This window comes from Bombyx mori, chromosome 9 (genome assembly GCF_030269925.1).
Source record: "Bombyx mori chromosome 9, ASM3026992v2".
In the NCBI taxonomy this organism is placed as follows: Eukaryota; Metazoa; Arthropoda; class Insecta; order Lepidoptera; family Bombycidae; genus Bombyx; species Bombyx mori.
Window position 1 is genome coordinate 12,813,429 of NC_085115.1, and position 11,828 is coordinate 12,825,256.

The 11,828-nt window shown below is 36.3% G+C and overlaps 1 protein-coding gene across 3 annotated transcripts in view; it reads right to left on the minus strand.

Moving 5' to 3' along the window:
* The window catches only part of LOC101736201 (uncharacterized), a 105,074-nt gene that overhangs the window by 22,807 nt on the left and 70,439 nt on the right, over positions 1–11,828 (minus strand). The window lies entirely within an intron of this gene.

The window sequence follows — 11,828 nt, forward strand, 5'->3', positions numbered from 1 at the left end:
AACAGAAATTTAAAATTAGCTTTTTAATTTTACGCATCCTTAATAATAATGTTATTATTGTTATTTATGTGTGTATGTATATATGTAGTCTGATATATTATGTATTAGTGTTTTTATTTTATTTTTATTATTGTTATTGTTTAGATTGTAAATTGTAAATTGATTAGATTGTATTCTTCTACCCACTCATTTAAAGCTTTCCTTCGTTAAGAACGGTTAGCTGGTAGAAAACTCAATTGTTGAGTTAAGCTCGCCATTTTTATATATTTATCGCAATTACTGTAATATTAACTGTATGTACAATAAAAAATAAAGAATAATGTATTTAAGAAAATTCAGAGCATAATTTTATTTTCACATAAGTAAATTTACGATGATGATGACAATAATTTCGCGGCTTTTAGTATTTTGAAATTTACAACAAATTTATATGAAATTTTAAACGATTTTAGTCACGTTTACACTTTGTGACGTGTTTTAGCGCGAATAAATAATGCAATCAGATTCAAATAATTATTAACACTTCATATTCTGCACGAATGACCGTCACAACAAATACCTACACGATGAGAATCGATCGAACACGTTAGCGAATTGTTAATTCAATAAATATACCTACTATGGATTTAAAATCACATAAACTTGAATCAACTCTGAAGCCGAAACAGTAAGGTTTTATAACCTACATACCTATATATACCGACAAGGAATAAACAATTGAGTTCCTTTTTTACTTGATGTATTGACGAACTTTAGTATTATAAAAAATAAAAACAATACAACAGAATTATCTATAAAAATAACAACCATATTCGACAAAAACAATATCAAATTATATCCATATAATTTTTTTAATAGTTCTATAAAAATATCGAAAGTGTGTTTTTACATTAGAAACTCAACTGTTATATGAGTCGACTATTATCAAAGCCGGCAATCTGACTTTTGGATAATTATATTGGTAAATCAGAAAAACGAATTATTGACTTTGTATTCCATTGGTAGTCACAAAACTCTTCGGAACGACATCTTAGATAAATAACAGGTTAACTATTAACCTTTATTTAATGCAGGTTTTGAACCGTATTCTTTGAAGGAAACGATTATATTCAAACCAATCTGTATTGACATAGCAATAATATTTTTTTGTCCAAATGCACAGATTGCCACCTTTGATAATAGACGACTCATATGCTGTATGCCCAAGAAGAAATTTTGTTTAAAAATATTTCTGTACATTATTCTCGCAAATAACATACATAGTCGACGGTATTTCACTGCCTAAGCTTCCCCGTTAGATCCGTGCACAGGATTTGTGTCGCCGTTTCCTATGTCAACTTAAATATGGCGCCGTGAAGACGCACACGTCCATGGTTTGTTTTCTTTATACTAAACTACATGATAGGTATAGTATGAAATAGACTAGGGATTATTGTTAGAATTTTGATTAAGAAAACACGATTGTTTCAATAACAGAATGAAGAATTTATGTTTAGAATTCCTGTTCCCGTCTATTGTTAAGTTTTTTTATTGCCTTATAGGCGAACTAGCATACGACCTACCGGATGGCGTGTGGTTACCTACGGAAGTCTGGTGGTAGGACATCTTGTGAGTCCGCGCGGGTAGGTACCACCGCCCCGCCTATTTCTGCCGTGAAGCAATGCGTTTCGGTCTGAAGGGTAGGGCAGCCGTTGTAGCTATACTGAGATTTTAGAACTTATATCTCAAGGTGGATGGCGCATTTACGTTGTAGATGTCTATGGGCTCCAGTAACCACTTAACACTAGGTGGGCTGTGAGCTCGTCCACCCAACTAGGTAATAATAATAAAAAAGACGTCAGCAACGCTAGAGGCAGAAGAAAAGCCGCTGCATATCCCTAAGTACTCTCCATAAGCCTCGTTTGAAGAAGGAAGTTAAAAATTCGGTTCACGTTACCTACATAAGTTATTTGAAAACTGTTAACATATTGCGCCCTATCTCGAGCTGACACTGGTCCCAAGTGTATATTGTCATACACAGTCGCAATTACGTAGCGTAGACGACTACACGAGTAATTTTGCATTCGAGTGAAGAATCGATTCGAGATAATACGTTATTCCAAAGAGATACAGTAACAAAATAATTCGATTAAAATGACTGTATCGATCGATTCAAAAACGGTCCTTAATTCGCTAGGGAATGTATCTGATATGAACGTACCTAGTAATTGAAAATCGTACAGCGTGACGTATTTACGATACATCATAATACAACAATTGTGGAACTGTGCTTTTATAGTATCCACGATGAAAGCCTGCAATTATTTATTGTTAGAATTGCAATTCAAATAATCGAGGACGTGTGAATCTCTTCAATGATTTAAGAAAGAAATTGAGTGTGTTATTTTCGACGCTGACGAGACGCTAAAATAAAAGTTTAAAATTTTATTCTGGAACATTATTAAGTACATTTATCCCGAAAGGTTGAGCTCAATTGATTCAATGTTTTTTTTTACAAATCGAAGGTGAATTTTCGTTGATAAATAAATTGCTGTATAATTTGAAATTCCAAAAAAACTAGCTTCGATTCGCCATGCGGTGGACCAATCAAATTAAAACTACATATTAAATTAAAACTACAAATTATAAGTGGTGGTAGGACCTCTTGTGAGTCCGCGCGGTAGGGTACCACCATCCTGCCTATTTCTGCCGTGAAGCAGTAATGCGTTTCGGTTTGAAGGGTGGGGCAGTCGTAACTTTACTGAGACCTTGCAACTTATATCTCAAGGTGGGTGGCGTATTTACGTTGTAGATTTCTATGGGCTCCAGTAGCCGCTTAACACCAGGTGGGCTGTGAGCTCGTACACCCATCTAAGCAATAAAAAAAATACAGTGGGAGATCTCCTAAAGGAGTGCAGTAGGATGTCCTCGAGCAGGGAGAGGAGGGATCTTATTTATTTTCTTAATATCATATTTTAACAAACGAGAAAATATATTATTCACAATTTTATACACGTTTTTACTACACTAGTGTCTATATGGAGACTCATTCATGAAGACCTGAGAGGGGCTCTACAATGTTTGTGTTATTTTTAGGCAAGAATCTGTCGACACGAACGTGCGAGATAGTCATATCACTGGTTATTGTCGGCTTCTATTCTAAACAAAGTGAATTGTTTTGTCAGAATTGTAATTTCATGGGCAAGGATTTTAGAAGTAGATTTTAGAAGATTTCATAAATTTTATTGGGGTAAATTACGATCGACTATAATTTCAGTGCAATTAGGACGTTTTTATTTTGAGTCTCAGTTGAAAATCTTGATGCCTTATATATTTTATTACATAAATGTAATAGTAATGATAAGTTTCACTAACACGGTGGCGTAATAGCGCGCTCTTGACTGTAACGCCGAGGTTCGTGGGTTCGATTCATTTTTTTTCCTTACCTATGCTGATAGACTTGAGAGGCTATTTCAGTTTCACCCTAACATGTAGGTGAGCTCAGGGGGCTCAAGCCGGAGTGTTGCTAGCACTGGCCCTAGCAAGAGCCGTGCTTCGCAGAATCTACCACCGAATCGAAAACGCGACCCACTGAGAAGATCCGGCAAGAAACTCAGTAGGCTAATTCGATTCTAACATAGCGCAAATATTCGTATGATGAACAGGTCTGTTTGCTCTTCGTCTGGGTGTTTATTGTCTATATATCAGTCTCTGGTACCCATAACACAGGGAATCTTAAATTGGGACGAAATTTGCCCAGTTATTATTATTAGTTATTATCGTTAATAGAAATGGTTAGTAAGCACTAAATTATAGTTGCAATAGCAAAGATATCATTACCTTGGAAAATGTAGGAAATTGAAGATTATTCTAGAATTAATGGACACATCAAAGCATTGAATCGGATCTTGTTTACAATGATGGCTTCCGGCTCGGGTCAGATGATCCTCGCAATACGCGACAGGCGGCGGGGGACGTTCTGATTACGTGTAATTTGTATAGTGATATTGCGCAGTTAACACCGGATGTACTATTAGTGCTACCGTGATGAGCTTGGAGCAGGTCGTTTGGATACTTTAGTAGAATTACGCTAAATTAATGGTTTGTTACGGTAGGGAATGGATGGGAAAGGCAAGAGACCGAAAAGAACGGAGTGCATTTGAAGAGACCTACACTCAGCATCCGGTGGACACGGGTTGAAGAAGAAAGAAGAAGAATGGTTTTATTGCTTACGTACTTCTTTGAATTTTGGGAAAAATGTCGTTCTACCCGCAGAATAGATTGAAACCAACTAATGGAGGTTCTCGGACGTCATACGAGGTCATGGACGCGGTGCGTCCGCTGATGTTAAATTGTGTTGAATGGCACGCTGGCGGAACAATACTTTTTTTCTCGTATATATTTTTATTTATTTATTTGGTTAAGAGTCATTTTAACCTCTCTTTCGCTAGGGTGGATGCCTATACAATGTATGTACACGATAACGTTATTCTCAGAGCACACGTGACTTCTACACGTGTGCCGTTTCTTTTAGGCTTTTTGCGAATGCGTTTTGCGACACGTGCTTCTGAATTCAAATGTACATAAACATTTAATATGTCATCAAAAAACTCCGCAACGACTCTAAAGGCATTACAAAATTAATCTGGATGTTTAAACAGAGATTTTCGGAGATAAATTCAGACGAAGTGTGGAACCGCGTACTTTTAATTCGGACAGTAAAAGATTTACAACTTTCCTTGGGATTGTCAAAACAATCGTACTACGAAATGGAAAACGTAAATTAAAAGTGTTTTGATTGTTTGGAAATGTCTTTTTATTTCCTGTTTTGAGGTTTTATTTTACTTTTGATGGAATAAAAGTATTGTAGAAAAACACTTCATATTTTCCAAAGTTTGGGTGACGAAGATCATGTAGAAATGCAAAAATCGTTACTGTCATTAATGTCAATGTCAATAACGTTCATTTAGGAGCATGTATGCTCCTACCGTAAGTCTTACTGTAATCGCAATACGGTAAAATTTATATTTGAGGCCACGTCTAGGCCTTAATTGTGCGTAAGTAGTCCCAAGCCAGAAGTCCACAGATAACATATAGGTAACAGTCAAAGCATTGCTTTATTAAAATACCTAATCATCAACTACTGTTCCAGTAAATAAGCCTATGTAATTACATTGAAAAGACGAACACATTCGTATACATTCGAATTAAAATAACACGAGTCAATGTTAAACCCGTTAATCTCGTTAAATGTTCTAAATAACGGTAATGTTAGCTCATTATGAAGATTAACGAAGCCTTACGTTTGCAGGGTCTTGGCCATTCCGGAGGTCACTGACTAGTCATTCTACTAGTAATATGTTATATCGATACACAGACGTGCATACATTTAGATAGGACTTAAGATCATTTATTGCTGTAAATTACAAAAATCGTTTTATGATTTAAAGTAGTTCTGTGGGTAGTTTGCTCGTGTGACTTTTTCGCCATTTCGGAGGTCACTGACTAGTCATTCTACTAGTAATATGTTATATCGATACACAGACGTGCATACATTTAGATAGAACTTAAAGATCATTTATTACTGTAAATTACAAAAGTCGATTTATGATTCAAAGTACTTCTGTGGGTAGTTTGCTCGTGTGAGTTTTTCGCCATTCCAGAGGTCACTGGCTAGTCATTCTACTAGTAATATGTTATATTGATACACAGACGTGCATACATTTAGATAGGACTTAAGATCAATTATTACTGTAAATTATAAAAATCGTTTTAATATATATATACGTTTTTTAGATGTTACTTATAATAAGCAATTATTTACATATAACTTTTTACATTTTTATTGTATAATTGTATGATTTAACTCAGTAAATTAGAATTACAAACAATTTTGTTTTAAACTTCGACCTCGAATTTTCAAGGACTGTTGTATTTAAATTATAAGTGTTGTAGAAAACATTTAATGGCTGTGAAATTAAAGCTGTCTGTAGTTTCGGTAGTCTGTTATGTTGTAGCACACGCTAAATTAAAATTGTAAGCTAAAGTAATGTTATAAATTCCAAGCTGAGTTGTATGGAGCCGCAGATCGAAATTTTATTATGTTAAAATCAAATGCTCAATACTACAAACACAACATGGATGAAAGCACGGGACGAGGTTAGTACATCTGTAACGAATCTTAACTATTGTCAATCAAAATCATTTCTTAGATCTTAACAAAATAGATACGTTGAAAGTGTTATTAATTAACAAAATTTTTAGCGAACGGAGTATTAATGTATCGGTTAATTATAAGCTATTTTAGCACGTTCACGTGGTATCTACTAATTGACAAAAGCTCTTTGGCTGTACATTAATGCGCTCCGACCTTTGGGCTTTGTATATAGGGCGTTGTAGTCTATTTATAATTAAATGCTAAACGAAACAGAGTTGAATTTGAAATGTACTCATTTATGCAAGTTTTTTGTAAAAAATTTTTTAAAAAGTATTGTTCCTCTAGTTTTTTATTTGTCTATGCTTTATATATGACACTGATTTTTTCCCGCCAAAGTGAGCGTTGTCATGATGAGAAAATGATCAAGCGTTATAAAGTGTTTGGCATCTGAGAAGCTAAAAGGAAGGACACAACGCCAATATAGCTGGCTGTCTGAAGCGCGGACATTGAATTTATTTTCTAAGTTTTGTTTTTTAAGCAAAGGGGTTGGAAATTAACAGCAGTAAAGATGACATCAAATAAACAGGGTCTATATAAATTTTAACACAATTGCTTTGTGTGTAATTTGGTGACAAGTAGGGACAGTAAATAATGTAAGTGAAGTAGCTTTGACAATTAGTTGTAGTAAATTCGAATATTTATTAAAAAATACAATTAGTGAGATATTTAACTCAAGAGTTGGGTTTAAAAATTACGTCATAAAATTCTAATCTGTGTACATTTATAAATATAAAACATTGAAGACAATTCAAGGACCAAGATAAACATCAACAATAATTTTATGTATGATTATCTCGAAGTATCAAATTATTTCCTGATAATTTCGCAGACCTTCGTTTTCCTTTACGCGTAACTGTTCGTTTATTTCTACTTATAGATTAATTGATGTAGATAGCTCGAAGAGATTATACCTAATAAGTCACAATATATTGTCATGACCTCCCCGAAGGTTGCGTCACGTTTCGGGCGCTACACAGGCACGTAATGAGGATTCGATTGTGGGACTTATTTTAAATTGACAGTATATTGGAATTTCATTAATTTTCGAAGAGTTTTCTTGGGGTTTAATGCACACTTAGGTGACTATTCTCAATGCAGTAACGTCGTTAATAAAAACAAGTGGTCACTTGTGTCAAATACAGCGCGAATACTTTTTTGCGTCTGTGTGTTAATATTTACTGAGTCCGCGATATCACGTTTTCGCGTGGACTTTGTCCATCAATGATTTTTTCATTCTGTTGCATTGATGCAAAGAGGAACATCAAGTGGTAGCCAATGAGCTCACTAGCACGATGTTAAGAGGTGTATCCACATCACTTGGAAAGTTTACTGAGACTTCGAGCACAGACTAAATTATTGATTACGTTCGTAATGTTTGCTCACATAACATTACTTTGGTGACTGATAGAAAGTACTTATTCTAAATTACTTGTAGGTGTGGTTTGTCGTAAGCGGGATGAGACAATAAAACGCCTCATTTCTATAGTATATATAAGTACAAGAAATCAAAATCTACTAGTTGAAGAGTTCTAATGTTGATGGTAAAAAAGGAACGGTATAATTCTTTCTCAATCAAATAATCTATAGTCTTATTATATAAAAGTATTTCTGTTGTAAATTCACAGATAAATATTTCACGACAACCTTAAAATATACCAATATTGATTTTTTATATTTAGGTAAGCTAGTTTGTAATATCAAATTTATATGATTATAAAACAAATTAGCACGTAAATGTGTAATTTATTTATCTCATCACAACTATAATGTTTGTCAGCAGAATGACATGAAAAAGTACCAGTCAGAACAATGTACCATGAAGTATCAATAAGAATGAATACTAAATGAGATAAATGTATTAAAATTTTGGGATCCATTAAGAGAGCCTGTAAATTCGGGCCAGTGTTTCGGCAAATCTTTAATAAAAGAAAGCTTAGAGGCGTACGCTTTCGGCATTAACTCCGAAGGTCATGGCGTGTCGTGATTACGTGTTATTACGTTCGTACTTTATAAATCAATGTTCAATCCGAGCTTTAGCACTGGGTGTATAAACAAACTTGAACTTTAGCACTGGACTACAGAATCATATAAACAAATGTGAAACCTTTTTTCTTTTTCTTTTTGGTAACTGATTATCGGGGATCGGTTGGTCCGACCAGATCCGCACCGCTCTTGATTCCACGTTTCACAACGCCCTCCACACCGCCAGAGACAAGAATGGATGGAGAAAGATCGTGCGTGCGAAGGTGATACAAAAGGGTGGTCACGACCCTCAGCAATGAGGAATACGACGCAAGGAGGAGGATCGGGGACCTATGGCGTGGAAGGGTGCCCATGCGATGGACCGACCAAATCAAGTCGGCAGTTGGCGGCTGTTTGCATGAGTGTACCAGGCTCACCACAAACCGGGAGGAGTGGCGATTGCTCGTGAGGCGCATAACATCTGCCCACAACAATGATGCTGCAACCACGACTGCTCTGACAAGAGTGATACGACATACGACTCGCGATATAAATGACGCCAACCTTGAAACGTTAGGTTGAAGTCTTAAAAGTGTTGTAAATCGATTATTCCACCCTTAAACCGGAAGTCGTCAGTGATTCGTTGCAGAAATGGACAGGATGACGGTACCGTGAGAGTAATTTTGTGTTTCCTTTAGTTTTCGCGAATCGTACACATCGCACCTTTAGAATTATAAGAACCCAACTCAAAAAAAAAAAGGTTTTTTGGAAAACATCGATTAAAGTTCTCAAATCGAAAAAACGTAGAGGAAGGGGACGGAGTGAAAGAGACCGATGGATAGCTTTGTCCCTTTATAAGCTACTTCTGGTCATTTGATTACTAAGAGTCGCTGAAAAAGGTCGTTCTAGGTCTATTGTTTGAATTAAAGACGAAATCCAAAAATTTCGAAAAGGGTCTCTACAATTCTAAAGGTGCGACATGATTAAAACTATATAATTACTGTATTTGTTTTTAAATAACTGTATCTCTGTTTAATCTCGAGTTGTTTTTTATTTGTGTCTTACAATTTCCGATGTTTCGGGAAGCTTATGATTTTCGTGGTCAATACGTGTTCATTATTTGTTGAAATTCGGTTATCTACTTTATTATATGAGCGATACGTGTTTTTGCACACAGTTGAAGCCTCACAATTTTGAATTAGGTTTAGATAAGTTTAATGATGTGTTTCTTCATATATCACATTTTGTAATAACAATAAATATTTTGATATTCTCATGACACTTGAACATCCTATTAAAAGTGAGTTTAATTTCGGTTTTCATTTAGTGATTTGCGTCAAGAGTCGAATGAACAGACGCAAGAAAAACTACGCGTAAGATATCACTGCTCTGCAGCCAATATAAATAGTATTTGAATTTATGGAAAAAAATACGAGATCTAATTTTGGGTCTGTTATTTATTCCTTTTGATTTTTTGTATGGCAATTTGAACGGAAATTTTTGTTTTAAATGTTTTTTTTATTTACTGCTTAGATGGGTGGACGAGCTCACCAGCCCACCTTGTGTTAAGTGGTTACTGGAGCCCATAGACATCTACAACGTAAATGCCGCCGCCCACCTTGAGATATGAGTTCTAAGGTCTCATTATAGTTACAACGGCTGCCCCACCCTTCAAGCCGAAACGCATTACTGCTTCACGGCAGAAATAGGCGAGGTGGTGGTACCTACCCGTGCGGACTCACAAGAGGCTCTACCACCAGTAAGAAATGTGTTTTATAACGGAACCAAATATCCGAACGTGCGATACCGCCCTCGCCACCCGCCGCCTTACCCTCCCCTTCCCCGCTGAGACAGAGCTCTCTGAGTCGGAAAACACACGCCCTCGACGCGCGCCAAGACGACCGGCAAAATATTGTCAACCTTAGTTTGTCTGTACTTGTCTCAACTCATTTTGTTTTATTTAATTTAATTGTGTCGCTTTCTATTAAAATCTTATCCAAAACAGTGTTAACATCATTTCCTTTTTTTTCTCTACCTATGCTAATAGCTTTGAAAGGCTATATCAGCTTCACCCTAACGCGTAGGTGAGCTCACGGGGCTCAAACCGGAGTGTTGCTAGCACTGGCCCTATCAAGAGCAGTGCTTCGCAGAATCTACCACGGGACCGGAAACGCGACCCTCTGAGAAGATCCGGCGAGAAACTCAGTGGGTTGTGTCTGTGAGTTAATTCGCTCGTCGAGCGCTTTGTCGCAAGCGACGGGTTCGACGAGGATGGTGAACGGTGCTTGCGGTACCTAAAAGCACCGTTAATGGATCGGAAGGATCCGTAATGACGCGTTTTGGGCGACGTCGATTGTCTACCATTCGGTTTACAGGATCGGGTATAGTTTTTCCATATCCTCTTCGCAAACAGCCCGGAACAGCGAACTCACAGAAACCCACAAAAATACTCACAAAAGCCCCGCCAGTCGGATTTTTTGTGTTAAAGTTTTTCTTAAAATTTGAAACTATCCGATCAAAGTTCAGACAGAGTAAATTTTAATGTTTTTCCACGTTTCTGGCCGTCAAAAGTTATTTAACTAATAATAGTACCTACATGAAAAGATTTCTTTGATCATAAAAATATTTCAAGTGATTTCAAAAAACATTCCGTAGAAATTTTATGTTGTGGTAAGTAGCTTGTTCAATTAATATTTACTTTTAATTGTTATGTTTGTAATGGTGATCGCCTTCCAGTTAAATATAAACGTTTATAAATTTCAAGGCGCTAACCGTGAAGTCATACGTTATTTGTGCATAACTGGATCCATCATAAGGTTACTGTACCGAGCGATTTTGAAACCATAGATGAGATCAACTCTCTTTTGTAGCGTCATATCAACTGTCAAGTTATTGACCATCTTATATATGACAATAATAATAAATATATATTTTTTTATTGCCCATGCAGGCAGGCACGCGGCCCACCTGATGGCGAGTGATTACCGTCGCCCATGGACCTCAGCAGTGCCAGGGGCAGAGCCAAGCCGTTGCCTACCACAAAATTTAGGTACACATCAAAAAATCAGCTTAAATAGCAAATCCTAATGACCCTGTTCAGGATTTTAGACTAAGATAATATCGAGGGGTGAGAGGCCGTTTGGTTTAAGCGACATTTTTGCATTATTACAGGAGGTCCATTGAAAAGTTCAAAATTTGGAAAAAAAATCATAACAAAAAAAGTTCTTCGGCTATTTGAACAAGGTAAAGTTAATTGACTTTCAATTAAAAACATTGAATTCTTGATGCTAGCACCAAAATTCAAATTCAATTCAAATTGAATCACTGGTGGTAGAACCTCTTGGGAGTCTAGAACTTATATCTCGAGGTGAGTGGCGCATTTACGTTGTAGATGTCTATGGGCTCCAGTAACCACTTAACACCAGGTGGGCTGTGAGCACGTCCATCCATCTAAGCAATAAAAAAAAAAACGGAATTTTAATTGCAAAGATTTACATTTCGCGTATTAAGTGAAATGTCGCTTAGCCCACGATATAATTATTGTATTGTCATCAGTCCTTGATTGATGTAAATTTTTAACTTAAGTCCTTTTCCCTAGCTTTAAACCTATCACTGATCCTTGCTGATTACTCGTGGCAAGGCCTACAAAGCGAGGACATCTTCAAGGATA